This window comes from Podarcis tiliguerta, assembly GCF_965153285.1.
Source record: "Podarcis tiliguerta genome assembly, chromosome: 12".
In the NCBI taxonomy this organism is placed as follows: domain Eukaryota; kingdom Metazoa; phylum Chordata; class Lepidosauria; order Squamata; family Lacertidae; genus Podarcis; species Podarcis tiliguerta.
The window spans coordinates 17,178,787-17,194,670 of NC_139545.1; the positions used below are offsets into that span (position 1 = coordinate 17,178,787).

A 15,884-nucleotide genomic window follows, 5' to 3' on the forward strand; every position below is an offset into this window, starting at 1 on the left:
TGAAGCCAACTTGATTCTGTATTAAATTAATTGCCTGCATCCAAGAGGGGGTAAAGGCTATAAGGTGAAGCACGGACAAACAGGAAATTAGAGAGCTAAAATTATCTCTTCTGTTCCCTCAGGAAGTCACCTATATGCTGATACGAATTCACGTCTTCTGCTTGTGAAGGTAATCCCCCACCCTCAATGCAGACGAGAAAAGCTTCGGCACACTCAAAGTAAGCCCAACTTATTTTTATTTTATTCATTTGTTAAATCTGCATACCGCCCTTCGTCTGTAGATCCCAGGGCGGTTCACAACATAAAAAATACAACATGAAAACACAAAATGCACGAGAGAAACAAGAACAAGAAACACAAACCCTTAAGCCTCCCTCCCTCCCTCTCCCACCCACAAATACAAATAAAAGAAAATCAGAAAAGCTCCAATAGCCCCATTTATTTATTTGTTGCATTTGTAACCCACCCTTTCTCTACAAGGTACCCAATGTGGCACACGTAGTCCTCTCCCTCCTCATTTAATCCTCACAAAAACCCTGTGAGGTAGGTTAGGCTGTGAGGCAGTGACTGGCCAAAGGTCACCCAATGAGCTTCATGGCAGAGTGGGGATTTGAACCTAGGTCTCCCAGGTCTTATTCTCACACTCCAACCACTACGCCACACCATACCTGTCAACTTACAGATTTGAAAATAAGGGACCAGCAGCCTCAAAAATAAGGGATAAGCAGCCAAAATAAGGGATTTTCCAAGCACAGGTATGTTCGACTTCTGAGCCCCTCCGAGCCAAAGGCAGAAAGTCCAGCCAGCAGCCAAACAAAGTCTCAAGTGGTGGTTCCCACAGCGCAGCATCCCAGCAAAGGGGATGCAGCAAGGAAAACCACCGTCACCTCTCCGCTGAGAAGCGCTGAGCAAAGGTGAGTCCCCAGGCAACGCGGCTGATTTGATTGGCACAAGGCATGCAAGCTCCACCCCCCCAGTCGTTCTTAGACTCCTTATTGGGTGAGCAACGCAGCCAAGCAACACAGTTGGAGCCTCCCTCCTCCCTGGCCGGCAGGGAGGGAGGGAGAGGAGCTGCTTCCTTTGAAACCCGGGAAATTTAAGGGACATCATCAATAAGGGACAGCAGCGGGACATGGCGCTGGGATAAGGGACATTCCCACCAGATAAGGGACGGTTGACAGCTATGCGCCACACCGACTAAATGGCATGAAAAGTCGAGTGACAGAAGGGGAGGAACTGACAACTTGGTGTGAGGAGGGAATAGACTGGAACAGGACATATGGCAAGAAAGGACCATCTCATTATCTGGATAGGTCACTTCCTGGGGTGAATCTACACTGGTTGGTTTTAACGTTAAAAATGTGTTATTAAACGTCACAAGAGAGGGTGCTGCAAGGCAGCGATCTATTGGCAATGGGCAATTGCATTGAGAGCTATATAACAGGTTTTTTAAAAATAGCCTTTAATAGTGTTTTTACGTATCAGTGTAGATCCAGCCCTGGTCACACGGAGAAGCAACTTTTGAATGTTTCCAGGGGAAGAAGAGAGGGATACATTTCTTAATAAATAAGGGTGGCATATAAATCTATTGATAAATTTAATAACAGAATCCCTCCACCCTGCAACATATTGTTTGTGGGCTACAGAGGCAGTTTTAGGATAGCATGACTTGTGCGACTGGAGGGGGCACCACAACAATGCTGTAGAATGGATTACAGGGGGCTGGTTTAGCACCACACAGGGCGCCACTGAAATTAGAGAGCTCAACGTCTGCCACTGCCTCAAGTATACACTCCCCCCCCCATTCTAATATATGTGCATTACTTAAAAAGGTGTTCTTCAATTAACACCACAGTATCAAAATATAATAACAATATCAGCAATATAAAGCCCATAATATACCTATCACATTTTTAAAAAAGTAGAACAGTATCAGCAAAGGTGACAAGAACAGGAACACCAGAGGAGGAGGAGGAGGATTAGGAGGAGGAGAAGAAGAAGAAGAAGAAGAAGAAGAAGAAGAAGAAGAAGAAGAAGAAGAGGAGGAGGAGGAGGAGGAGTTTGGATTTGATATCCCGCTTTATCACTACCCTAAGGAGACTCAAAGCGGCTAACATTCTCCTTTCCCTTCCTCCCCCACAACAAACACTCTGTGAGGTGAGTGGGGCTGAGAGACTTCAAAGAAGTGTGACTAGCCCAAGGTCACCCAGCAGCTGCATGTGGAGGAGTGGGGAAGCGAACCCGGTTCCCCAGATTACGAGTCCACCACTCTTAACCACTATACCACGCTGGTCCCCTCTGAAAACAACGCAACCTGACAAATTAAAAGCCTATCCTCGCCAATAAAAACTGGAGAAAAGCAATCAAAGATGGACCCAGCTGAAACTCATGGGGCAAGAGAGTTCACAGTACAACAATAATAATAATTTATTATTTATACCCCGCCCATCTAGCTGGGTTTCCCCAGCCACTCTGGGCGGCTTCCAAAAGAATATTAAAATACTGTGATACATCAAACATTAAAAGCTCCCCTAAACAGGGCTGCCTTCAGATGTCTTCTAAAAGTCTGGTAGTTGTTGTTCTCTTTGACATCTGGTGGGAGGGCGTTCCACAGGGAGGGCGCCACTACTGAGAAGGCCCTCTGCCTGGTTCCCTGTAACTTGGCTTCTCGCAGTGAGGGAACCGCCAGAAGGCCCTCAGTGCTGGACCTCAGTGTCCGGGTAGAGCGATGGGGGTGGAGACGCTCCTTCAGGTCATACCTTGGAAGTTGAACGGAATCTGTTTGACTTCCAAAATGTTCAAAAACCAAAGCGTCGCTTCTGATTGGATGCAGGAAGCTCCTGCAGCCAATCGGAAGCTGAGGAAGCCCCGTCGGACATTCGGGTTCCAAAGAACATTGGCAAACTGGAACAGTCACTTCCGGGTTTGTGGCATTCGAGAGCCAAAACGTCCGAGTACCAAGACTTTTGGGATCCAAGGTACGCCTGTATTATTATTTTTAATTCTAGATTTTCAAACACAGAAAATTTGCTGAATCTCTATACTGCCCTCCATTTCAATAAGTTACGAGCATGGATTTTATGTAATGACATCTTAGAATATTAAAAAGTATAATTAGAAGGATGCATTTGTTTTCCTCAGCTCCACAAGTAAGGATATGCATAAATGTGAACGTTGTTTTAAGAGGCAGCATTCCCAGAGTACTGGATGTGGATGAAAGCAACAATTGGTTTGTACTGTAGTGATCATAAGGGAAATCACTCTAATATCCAAAACTGGATGTCATAAATATTCAAACAAGTGGGAGCTACAATAAAATGTTGCAGCGTGAATCGCTTCTCCATGACATTCAGCTCCATTTCTTCATGGCTGTGTCTCCTGTACTGCTCCCCGTGAGCATTTCATGGAAACTGAGCAAGCTCGGTCCTCATTGCAGGGCCGGATTTAGTTTTGATGAGGCCCTAAACTATTGAAGGTAATGGGACCTTTTATATGTCCAGCTGTCCTTTGTCAACAACAAATTGTCACTGTTTTTCGTGTTGAATATATGCTATCTGGTAATTTATGGACCTGATAGGTATCTAAAGCCATTTGCACATGCAGAATATAGGCACCCTATATATAGAAATGAGCAAACCAGTGATGTTTTCGGGAGCAGGCTAGCAGGCAGGGCCCTTGACTTACATCATAGGAGCCTACACAACACAAAACACTGTTGCTGTAAGCAGGTTTTATTTTATTTGTTTTTTATCTTATGTTTTGGAAATGTACATTGTCAGGGAACTGCCATCGGTTCAGGAGGGAGAGAAGGAAAGCCGAATGGATTATAGAGAGCCTCCAAGAATCATGGGAAGCAGCTCTTTTTCAACGGAGGAGAGTAAACACGCCTCCAGTGGAGAGGAGCTGCAGGGCTCGGAAGAGGCAAGGTGGTGCCAGGACACCTTGCCTGGGCAAAGCGGGGAAGAGAGGAGTCCTCCGTTACCCACGCCCTCCTTGCGCAGAAAGCATCCGCGCAGAGAGGGGAGGCGCAGACTGGGCGTCAAGAAATTGCTTTGCTTTGCTTTGCTGGGGAAAGTTTAAGGGCCGCCCACTCACGGATTCTGCCAGCGATTGAGTTAGCCGCGGGAGAGTAGCGCTCCGGACAGATAAGGTTTATTTTGGCAGCAAAAGCAAGGCTTCACAGCCAAGCAGGGAGATATTTGCCCGCTTGCTCTCGAGCAACCCCTTGGAAACATAACATACATCCAGTGCTTTTTTCTTTTAAATTTTTTTGGGGGCCCCTAGAGAGTGGGGCCCTAAGCTATAACTTGTTTAGCTTATACGTAAATCCGGCACTACCTCATTGGGTTGGTTTTGCTCCTTCCACTCAGTTCCCCATGTAGTTTATTTTTTCTCCCTCCCCACATTTTTTCACTAAAAAAAAAAAAAATGTCCTCCTGAACATCTTGGAGTTCTCCCAATTGGGAAAGATACCACCTGCTTGTGTTAGGAGGCTGCCACTTTGGAAACATTTGCAACAACATTCAAGCCCGAACGTCAGAAACAGAAATAATGATGGATGGGTAGAAATATATTTAAGCTGTCACAGACAATTGTTGAAGGTATCATTCCTTTCACATGGATTTGCTTCATGCCGTCTGCTCACGTCACATGATAGCTAAGGCTGTAAAGGAATTGTTAAAAACAAGTCCTGAAATCATAGAAATGAACATTGTACATCTTCTTGGAAATTTTTTTAATTTATTTTTTTGCGGGGGGAACTGTTGTCGAAGAACTGATATCAAACTTATCAGTAGTGGCAAAAGGCTACCTTGGGACAAACTGAAAATTCATTTTAACCCTTGAAGAATAAAAAAGTAAAATAACCACTCGCTCCAGATCCTGAAGCTGAGGCTGAGGCTCCAATACTTTGGCCACCTCATGAGAAGAGAAGGCTCCCTGGAAAAGACCCTGATGTTGGGAAAGATGGAGGGCACAAGGAGAAGGGGATGACAGAGGACGAGATGGCTGGATAGTGTTCTCGAAGCTACCAACATGAGTTTGACCAAACTGTGGGAGGCAGTGGAAGACAAGAGTGCCTGGCGTGCTCTGGTCCATGGGGTCACGAACAGTCAGACACAACTAAACAACAACAACAAACCAATCACTCAGTTAACTTACAGTGGAACCCTAAAATGCTTACTCAGAATACCTATTCACTTCAATGGGCCTTGCTCCCAGGTAAGTAGGTATCGGATTTCATTCCTTGTTTATTAGAACCCCATGGCAGTAAATGTGTCATTACATTGTTGAAAGACTAAATATGTTTGGTGGAAACTGGAATTATAATTTTACAGGCAATGCTCAAAATACAATACAAATACAACCTCGGGGTAGGCTGTGAGTTCCTCGCAGAGCAACTGTTTTGCATGCAGATTTCAAGTTCAAATCCCCTCATCTCCAGTCTAAAACCCTGGTGCATTGCTGCCAGGTAGTTTAAGTAAAGGGACCCCTGACCATTAGGTCCAGTTGTGACCGACTCTAGGGTTGTGGCGCTCATCTCACTTTATTGGCCGAGAGAGCCGGTGTACAGCTTCCGGGTCATGTGGCCGGCATGACTAAGCCACTTCTGGCGAACCAGAGCAGCGCACGGAAACACAGTTTACCTTCCCGCCAGAGCAGTACCTATTTATCTACTTGCACTTTGATGTGCTTTCGAACTGCTAGGTTGGCAGGAGCAGGGACTGAGCAGGACCCTATTGCGGGGATTCAAACTGCCAACCTTCTGATTGGCAAGTCCTAGGCTCTGTGGTTTAACCCACAGCGCCACCAGGTAGTTTAGGCAATACCAAACTAAATGACTTGGCTTAAGACAGATTCCTATGGTCCTCCTATTCTACTTTCGCGTCCCTGAGAAACACCGAGGAGCTTCTGCCAATCAATGAAGACAATGCTCAGTTAGATGGGCCAATGTTCTGACTCACCATGAGACAGGTTCTGGTGTTCCTAAATATTTCCTTTCAATATTTTCTTTTTTTAAAGGAAGAGTTCTGTGGAGATGATGCCACATAGCCCTTTGCATATAAGGTCACTGCTAGGGGCACACAATGGGCTGGGTCTTGGAAAAGTTTGGTGGCATTATCTTGCAGTGGGATTCAGAGACTGCTCCTCAGAAGAGGAAAGGCTTTTGCAAGTAGCCATGAGTGCCAAGGAAAACATTAAAGCTCTGCCAAAACCCACTAGCATTTGGAACATCAATGAGCTGAAGGAAATCACTAGGAAGAAAGATGAATTTAAAGATAAGTGTACAGTTTTGAATGAAGATGTAGGAACGGGTGTGAGGAACCACATATGTGGTCGGCAATATGTTCCTTTACTTTGCTGTTTCGCTGGCATCCCGGTTTTCCTTTCTGTGGTTAGCAAAATGCTGCTCCCAGCTTTTCCGTTTGAATTAAATGTCTGCATTCTGCAAAACACATTTGTAAAAGCACTTTACAAGTGAAGGCACATCTCTCTTTTCAATTCACTCCTATGGAGTATGACCAAAAAAATGAAAACATCATGTTCTTGGAGGAGGTATTTGGGTCCCACTCATCTGTGTGGGGTTTATTTTCCACATTTAGTTTTATCGCCTGTTTCGTATTGCCAACATCTGTGAAAAGAATTCTTGTTACCTTCCCATGGTTAAAGTGATCAGAGCACCACAATAGATTTCAAAGTTCTCGTTTTGCTCTACAAAGCTTTTTCTTTTTGAAAAGGTGGCATTTCTTCCCCTGCCTTCTCAAACTTCTCTGAGCAGAATTCACTAAATTTCAAGTTCAGCTGTGACACAGAATAAGAAAGGGATTTTTTCCCTCTGCTATAGTTTAAATGCTTTCAGAATTCTCTCTTGACTGTCTTCCTTCTCTTCCAATACTTTTGATCTGCTTTGTTCTTTTGTTAGCATACATTTGAAATATTCTTTCTTCAGATGGCAGGGACTTAGGCAAGATCTTGGCTCTCCGTCAATGTATTCACAACAGCTTAAATAAGGGTTGGACTTTTCACTACATAATTAGAGGAAGAGAAGAAAAATAAGTACACCAGTGCTTCAGAAGAGGGAACATACATCTGGAGAAGTGGCTTTGGAGTGTTGTATTTCTTTACGCAATCCAAAAGTGAGGTAGCACTTTCTTTAACCATGAACTCTGATTCTCCCTGCTGTGGGGATGCTCTAAATAGCATGTGGTTTAGACTCCCCAGAGTTTTAAGAGGCTCTGTGCTCCCCAAGTGTGTTGGAGTGCAAATCTAACCAGTCTATATTTTATAAGGAGAGGAAAATAATACCAACATGGTTCTTCTGGGCCTCACGGTCTCCGTGCGCCATATTTGCCACACACCCTTCCTTCAATTTATTGTGTAAAGATGGGAACTCACACTCTTGTTGCTGGTTCAGGGGATTGCAGGCCTATCTCCCATAGGGCTTCAGAGCGTGCTTTGATTGATAGTGTGGAAAAGTTATCTTAGTCCACAAGTAAGTTCTTTTTTTTTTATTATTATTTCTGATCAGAAGTTAACAGCCTAGCTTTTTGCACCAGGGAAGGATATTCCGGAACCTCCAGGAAGTTAATAATGAGCTACTTAAAGCCCTGGTGGTTTGCGAGACATTGGTGGATGAGATTAAAAATGTTTATCAAATGAATGACACCAAAGGGAACTCAAGAAAAACTGTTATAAGACACCTTGAAAGCTATTGTGAGAAGCAAAGTAATCAACCGTGCTCTATGCGGGAAGAGAAGGGTTTTCAGGCAAAAGCAACAGCTTCTCTGAAACGGTTCAAAGACAAGAAAAACAACATGCAAAAACAACAAAAAGCCAGGAAAGATACTAAAAGAACTAATTAATGTCTGAGGTGAACATATTGCATTGATCACAGTTAGAGTCAGAATATTATGAACAAAGTTAACTAAGCGCTAAGACCGTAGCAAATGAATGCCAAACTCGAAGGGTGGGGAGTGACATATTGATGTCACAATGAATAGAACAAAGGGAACATTAAAGTTGACCCATGCACCGTTGGGGGAAACTTTGGCAGATTTTTTTTCTTTTAATGAAAACGAGTCGAGAACAATGCCCATTTGATTAGAAGACAATTTAACAAAGTGCACTGCTTACAAAAGAACGGAAAACGCTGCTGACTGTGTGCCTCTCCTAGTGAAAACAAAGAGCTGGCGTGTGTGTGGAACACTTTATTGATGTGAAAAATCACAGGTTCCGTCCCGTGGGCGCTGCTTCTTCTGCCAAGAACAGCTATGGCGCGCAAACATAAGGCAATAGGCAACTTTAGCTGCTAAAGATAATTAAGCCCACCCCCAGTCTTTGATTGGATGGTATCAAAGAAGGAAAAATCAGGGGGAAATCTAAGCCCTGCTCAGGAATTCAAAGAACACATAGATTCACAGAATCATAGAGTCTTAAGGGACTTTGAGCATCATTTAGTTCAACCCAAATATGCAGCTGTCCCATCCAAGGATCAAACTTGCAACATTATCAGCACCACGCTCTAACCAACTGAGATATCCATGAGGGAATCAAGGTAAAGGTAAAAGTAAAGGTAAAAAGGACCCCTGGATGGTTAAGTCCGGTCAAAGGCGACTATGGGGTTGCGGAGCTCGCTTTCTGGGTCATGTGGCCAGCATGGCTACACCGCTACTGGCACAATGGGACACAGTGACAGAAGCCAAAGCTCATGGAAACACCGTTTATCTGCCTGCCGCAGTGTTACCTACTTATCTACTTGCATTGGTGTGCTTTCGAACTGCTAGGTTGGCAGGAGCTGGGACAGAGCAACGGGAGCTCACTCTGTCACGGGGATTCGAACCGCCGACATTCTGATTGGCAAGCCCAAGAGGCTCAGTGGTTTAGACCACAGGGCAACCCGCGTGCATGGGGGAATAAAGTGTAGAGGAACGTGATAATAATAATAATAATAATAATAATAATAATAATAATAATTTATTTATACCCCGCCCACCTGGCTGGGCTTCCCCAGCCACTCTGGGCAGCTTCCAAAAAAATATTAAAATACTGTAATACATCAAACATTAAAAGCTTCCCACCACAGACCACAGTCTTCTCCGTTATGGTGAGATGAATTGTGCTTCTGCTTAAACTATGGGGATTACTTCTAAATGTGCATGTATGCATATGTCCTGATGAAATAAGAAGTCCAAAATGATTTGATTTTTTTGAGGTTAGAGAGAAGCGACAGCTCTATATGGTTCCTATGAAGCCTCAGGTCTACTGCCTTTAATTTAGGGGAGATTTGGTAAATCCCTTTCCCCCTTAACAAAGAAGTCCAGGACTTTTCTTATCCTTAGGGCCCCAGGCACAAGTAAACAGAACTTTCAAAGTCAGGCTCCCCTCTTCCTCCTCCAACCAATTAATTCCTTTCTCGAAGTTCACTCAAAATCTTGCCCAACTATCCAATCCGCTCCTTAGTGTCTCCCACACTTCCAATCTGTCATTGCCTGTGATGCTGAGATAAAGGGAAATTGCTGCCCAATTATACCTTCCACACAGCTGTGTTTACTTCCAACTTGGGTGGGGGTGAATTGGCACAGCAAAAAGGTCTCTCCAGCCTCAGTCAACATATCAATCAGCATACACAAGTGTTGTGCAAATCTGTCTTTTTCTGTGGTGATGCATATTTTTGGTGGTACCAATGTGGGCACTCTACGAAGGCTGAATGGGCTTTGTTTGGTTTCTTCAAACCAGCAAGTCCTGGGCCACAATGAATGGTGTTTGCATCTTTCAGTAGATACTTCCAAACTCTTCTGGCAAAATCAGCGTCATTGACAGCCTGAGAACATACCGTCAACATTTCTCCGATGTAAATAGGGATTTCTTCTTCTTCTTCCTCTTCTTCTTCTAATTCTACCCCACCCATCTGACTGCATTGCCCCAGCCACACTAGATGGCTTACAACATACAGTGGTACCTCAGTTTTCGAACGTAATCTGTTCCAGAAGGCCATTCAAATTCTGAAACATTCAAAAACCGAACACTCAGTACAGAAGCCTAAAAATGGAAAACTCAATACGGAAAACCCAACATGGTAGCCGCATTTCATGTTTGACTTCTGAGGCACATTTGAAAACTGAAGCATTTACTTCCGGGTTTACGGTGTTTGAAAACCAAAATGTTCATCAACAGAGACGTTTGAAAACCAAGGTACCACTGTATATAAAAACATAATAAAACATCAAACATTTAAAAGCTTCCCTCTACAGGGCTGCCTTCACATGTCTTCTAAAGGTTGTATAATTAATTATCTCCTTGGCTCAGAGGTTGCAAAACTCCATACCCTCCAACATTTCTCTGATGAAAATAGGGGTGTCCTAAGGAAAAGCAGGACATTCTGCGATCGAATCAGAAACTAGAATGGCTTATCTAAGTCCGGGACTGTCCTTGGAAAATACAGGCACTTGGAGGGGCTGTGAGAACCAGGATATCTTTTTGAAAGGTCTAACAGGGTACCAATCAGAATGGCAACCTCTGCCACTGTATAGTTAGAGGGGAAACTGTTCAAGCAAGGCGATGTGAGTTTATTTTCAGTAAGCCATTAGAATTCCAGTATGCCCGATGTAAAACACCTCTCCTAGGAAGAATAACATTCTTTTCTACCTACGTCAAACAACAAGGAAAAATAACTAGCGAGTTCCTGAACCTTGAATCTCAGGTCATAAAAATTCAAAGGAGGAAAAAAGACTTTCACTGAAACCAAAGGAAACAGCCCAATTCGACAGTGGAAGCTGGAGTGTGACTACACATGTTTGTGCAATATGGCCATATATGGGAATAGAACATGTAAAAAGCAGGCGCTGAAAGTAATCAAAGGTTGAAAATGTTAGTAAGGCTACTAAATTGCCAAGAATCAAAGAAGTTGCCTTGGCTTTTAAAGGGACCCTTGACTGTGTAATGAATCCTTGGATGAGAAAAAGCACCGCTGACCATTCCAGCTTTACCATTTCATATTTAAGAAGTAGTTCATCATGAAGGGACCGGTCTTTGGCTTTGCGCAGCCATCCCCAAGCTAGAACAGCTTAGCTGTGCAGCCTGCATTCGCTCTATAGGATGCACACACATTTCCTCTTAATTTTTGGAGGGGGAAAAGTGTGTCCTATAGAGCGAAAAATACGGTACATAGAAATAGTCTGCAAGATTACTGCCTCTTTCTTGTTAGGGCTTCATTGCATTCTTACCATGCAGATCAGTGTATGTCTTTTATTCCAGGCTCACCAACTAGGCATTGTGCCCTTGGAAGAGGCATCCCCGAACTCAGCCCGCCAGAAGTTTTGGGACTACAATTCCCATCATCCCTGACCACTGGTCCTGTTAGCTAGGGATTATGGGAGTTGTAGTCCCAAAACATCTGGAGGGCCGAGTTTGGGGATGTCTGCCTTGGAAGCTAGAAACATGGATTAGAATCCCCATCTCATCATATGGGAGCAGGGGAGTTAGAAGTACACAGTGTTTATGATTTAGCAACTCTTTCACCATCCTGATTGTGTGAACAAAGAGCTAGTTAATGTCGCTTAGGAAGTGACTAAGCCACATTAATTCATCTTGCGAATGTACTCTCCTGTAACTGTTCAGGGATCGGCGAATTCATGAAAGCTCCTGTTGAATGTTTGTATGAAGCAGTCTGTTTGTGCAATCAGTGTTGCAGCAGATCGAGATCTGCCAAATCTTTATTACCAGATTTCCTGTATTAATTACAAAAGGAAAAACAAACAAACAAAGGAACGTTTCATGAAATCCTATCTGGTCACTGCCAGTACCCAATTCAATTAGGATCTATTACAGTGCAGTTCTATGCGTTTGTACTCAGAAGTAAGTTCTGTACTAAAATCAGTGGGGCCTGCTCCCCATAAGTGTGTGTATAGGACTAAAACATTCACAGCTTTGTGTTTACTGGCAAACTGATCCATTTGCTTTTCCCGTCATTGAAATATATAAATTATATATAACATACAGTACGTGCTCTCTGAGCCCAGTAAAGTAGAAACAAAGCCAGATTTTAAATATCAGCAAATCCGCAATAAGTAATGGGTTGTACTTGCTGATTTTGCAGCACTTTTACTGGCATACGATGGACATTTGCCAGTAGTTTTTTTTAATTATTATTTTAAAACCCAGCTGTTTGCAGTGATTCATTTCCTTACATTTCCCAAATGACCCATAGCAAACCAGAGCAACCCTTTTGAAAGTAATAGTTGCCAAGATTAGTGTTGCCTTTTTTAAAAAAAACCAAAAAACTCCCAGGCTTTTAGAATTGAGTTTGTTAGGTGATTTCCCCACCCTAGCCCTCGGAGTTAAGTTGCAGCTATTCCCACTAATAAAAATAGAATTCCCAGTAGACAAGTGTAATAAGTACACAATGCACTATCTGGTTAGGATACTAGGCCAATAGCCAGGAGGGACTCTTCATGCTTTATCTTTCAAAACACATGTCTTCCCATGGGCAAAAGGCAGCCAGTTATGAGCTCCATACAGCTGATATAATACACATATCTTAAACCACCCAATGTGTGTTGGGGGGGGGTTGTGTGTGTGTGGCTATGAAACAGGTGCAGTTTGAACCAGCACTGAGTGAGAAGGGAGGGGTGTTTTTTTTTTTTTCATGAACAAATACACTTTGGCAAGCTTTCTATTTTGGATGAAAAGGGGACAGTGGCAAAAACATTTCAAGGACATGTGTCGCGTCTTGTGATCATTTATGTTCCCTAATGCTACGAGTGAGAGTGACAGAAGACTCATCTATACTAGTGAGTTATAACAATAAAAACGTGTTATAAAAATGGGACACCAGAGGGTGCTGTAGAGCAGCAATCTGTTGCCAATGCGAAATTGCACTGAGAGCTTTTTTATGGCGTATTCTTATAGCGTTTTCCAGATCAGTGTAGATCCAGCCAGAGTTTGGTCCAGGCTCGGAAGTGATAGTGACATGGAAGACCTGACGAAAGCAAGGGTGGTGTAGCAGACATGTTTATGAGCATCCTGACGCCCAGCAGACATGAGGGTACAGATTCCATCTGCCTTCATTATAATTCTGATGATTGTAGTGAAACGGATACACTGGTATCAGACATTTTTTAACTAAAAGGCAATTTAGCCCAAGGCACATTAGCAGATGGCCCGGATAAATAGGGAAAAATAAGTCAAATGCAGAGAGAAAAAGAAATGCTCAGTTTCCGAGTTCTCTCTCTCTCTCTCTCTCTCTCTCTCTCTCTCTCTCTCTCCCCCAATGGTAATCCATTTAAACTATGCAAAACTGTGCTTAATCTCAAGTGCTTCTCAGAGGGCATGAGGGGGTGAAAAGTAGCCTAGAGCAAAAATTTAGTTACCTCTTCCCAATAGGCAATAAGATCTCATTATTTCAGCGTCACAGTAATGAAATGCAGAGCTATGCACACTGAACTTCACATGCACAGGGGAACGTAAGGCAATATCCAGGATTTTATATTTCTGAATACGGAAGAAAAATAATATGAGGATGTAGCCCCCCCAAACCCCCTGACTTTCTCCTTCAGTATCTCTCTCCCCCACCCCATCCTAAAGTAAAAAAGAAAAAGAGCTTTTGCACAGAAGAAGTATGAGCAAGAAAGATGAAATGAGGAAAAACTTTCACGGGACGAGAACAGCACAGAGTTCCTGAACCCCTAGAGGTTTACATGTACAGGCCTTCCTTTTACAGGCATCCATGACTGATGCTTGGAAACAGGGGTCAGGCTGGGGAAGCCATGTGACATCAAAGCTGTGGCCGGTGGAGCAGCCCTGCTGCCTCTTCAATACATGGAATAATACATTGGCTTAGGACAGTGATGGCCAAACGTGGCCCTCCAGCTGTTTTGGGACTACAATTCCCATCATCCCTGACCACTGGTCTTGTTAGCTAGGGATGATGGGAGTTGTAGTCCCAAAACAGCTGGAGGGCCAAGTTTGGCCATCACTGGCTTAGGAGGTCTACAGTAAGTCTGCAGAGTTCTAGGGGAGATAACATCATATTGTCAGGGTATGGAGGACAAGGATGGTTGGAGGTACCAGCTGGCAAACCCACTAGGGAAGTCGCTCCCCCCACAGGAGGAAGTTCGGCCCACCAAGGAGGAAGGCTGAAAGCCCGGGGATTGGTGGTGGGACACTGAGGGCAGGTCAGAGGGTGTGAGTGGCGGGAAGGAGAGAAATGGTTGGATGCTGAAGAAGCAACAGGCTCTAGAGAGCAAGAAGAGCCAGTGCAGAAGGCAGTTCAGCTTCAGCAGAGGGTGAAGAGGAGGAGAGGCCAGAGGCTACAGAAGCATCCCAGGAGCTTGCCTTTCCTACTGTATTAAGCTCCCCCCTCTTCCCTTGTCTCCCAGGCCACAAAGAGCTTTGCATGTAGCAGAACAAAGAGCGCAGGTGGCCCCTCCCTGGTGTAGTTTAAGGCTGCTTGGGAAACATCCTGTTGAGGAGGAAGAGACAGAGGGAGGAGCCCTTCAGTCCCGACAACTGTTTTATGGGAACCAGCTCTGTCTCGAAGGTTCGCTGCGTTGTATACTGTTTTGAATAAAGACTGCCTCGCCAGAATGGTGCATGCTGTAGTTATATCTCCCGCTTGGACTACTGCAATGCGCTCTACGTTGGACTACCTTTGAAGGTGACCCGGAAACTACAACTAATCCAGAATGCGGTAGCTAGACTGGTGACTGGGAGTGGCCGTCAAGACCACATAACACCGTCCCGAAAGAGCTGCATTGGCTCCCAGTACGTTTCTGAGCACAATTCAAAGTGTTGGTGCTGACTTTTAAACCCCTAAAAGGCCTTGGTCCTGTATACCTGAAGGAGCATCTCCACCCCCATCCACAATATGTAGGAGAATGCATACAGGGGCGTTATTTACTGTGTTTATTGAAATGGAAGTATCTTACATTAAAATGCATTCTGATAAAACAGAGGTGCGGTCATTTATATTTATGCAATTATTTAATAGATTTCTGTATGCACATTGAAATTGAATTAAACACACACACACATACACACACACACACACACACACACACACCGGTTCTGCAAGTCAGCTGTTCATCAGAACTTGCCCTCCCCGCCCCCTACACAACTGCAGATTGTGATGGAAGGAACGGGAGTCTAGAGTGCGATTGTGCTCAGAGTGGAGGATGAGGAGCACTGCTAATGCCTCTGCTAATTACTTAAAAAATACTAATAGTTCACTGAAGTTTGCAGCAGCAGTGAGGCTCAGGGGTGGGGGGCGTGCGTGAGAGAGGTGCCTTTTGGCATAACAAATGCTAGGCTTTGCTTCCCCGCCCCCACTTTTTCTCTGATGTCTGTTCTTTCAATGAAAATCAGTGCTAAGCTGTAGCAGCATTGCAATTTGTTCAAGGCTTTTCTGCAGGCAACTTGCTTAATTGGAAAGCTTAGCCTTGCCTTTTGTATTTTCTAAATATGTTAGCATTTTGAAGTTTTGATATATTTTTGAGTTCTACGATACTGGACTCGCACGTTGAAATGTAAAGCTTGTTGGGGTGCCTAGGGTATCTCAGTGGTTTTCTCTTCGTTTGCAGCTATGCATACAATCGGAAACACATACAAATTTCAATGCAAACATTTGCCCTTTTGTGTCCTGTTGTTATGTACTGAGCTGAATCCTAGATCAATAGGGTCCAGAATGCAGCAGTCTGATTGGTCCTCAGGAGCCACTCAATCCAGCTCCAAGTGGAAGTGAATCAGCAACATGATTGGCCTGCAGGAGCAGCCAATCAGGCTTCTGGAGGAGGTGAATATGCAACCTGATTGGCCTGCAGTAGCAGCCCGGAATTAGCCAATCACGTGGGGCCCATTGTGTAAATAATGTATGTATAGCTAGACCTTTT

The 15,884-nt window shown here is 44.1% G+C and overlaps 1 long non-coding RNA gene across 1 annotated transcript in view; it reads left to right on the top strand.

Moving 5' to 3' along the window:
- Window positions 1-15,884, top strand: part of LOC310660502 — a 103,667-nt gene that overhangs the window by 733 nt on the left and 87,050 nt on the right. Inside the window, exon 2 of the long non-coding RNA XR_014503446.1 lies at window positions 123-218. This is a non-coding gene — a long non-coding RNA (uncharacterized lncRNA). The remainder of the gene's footprint in view (window positions 1-122; window positions 219-15,884) is intronic.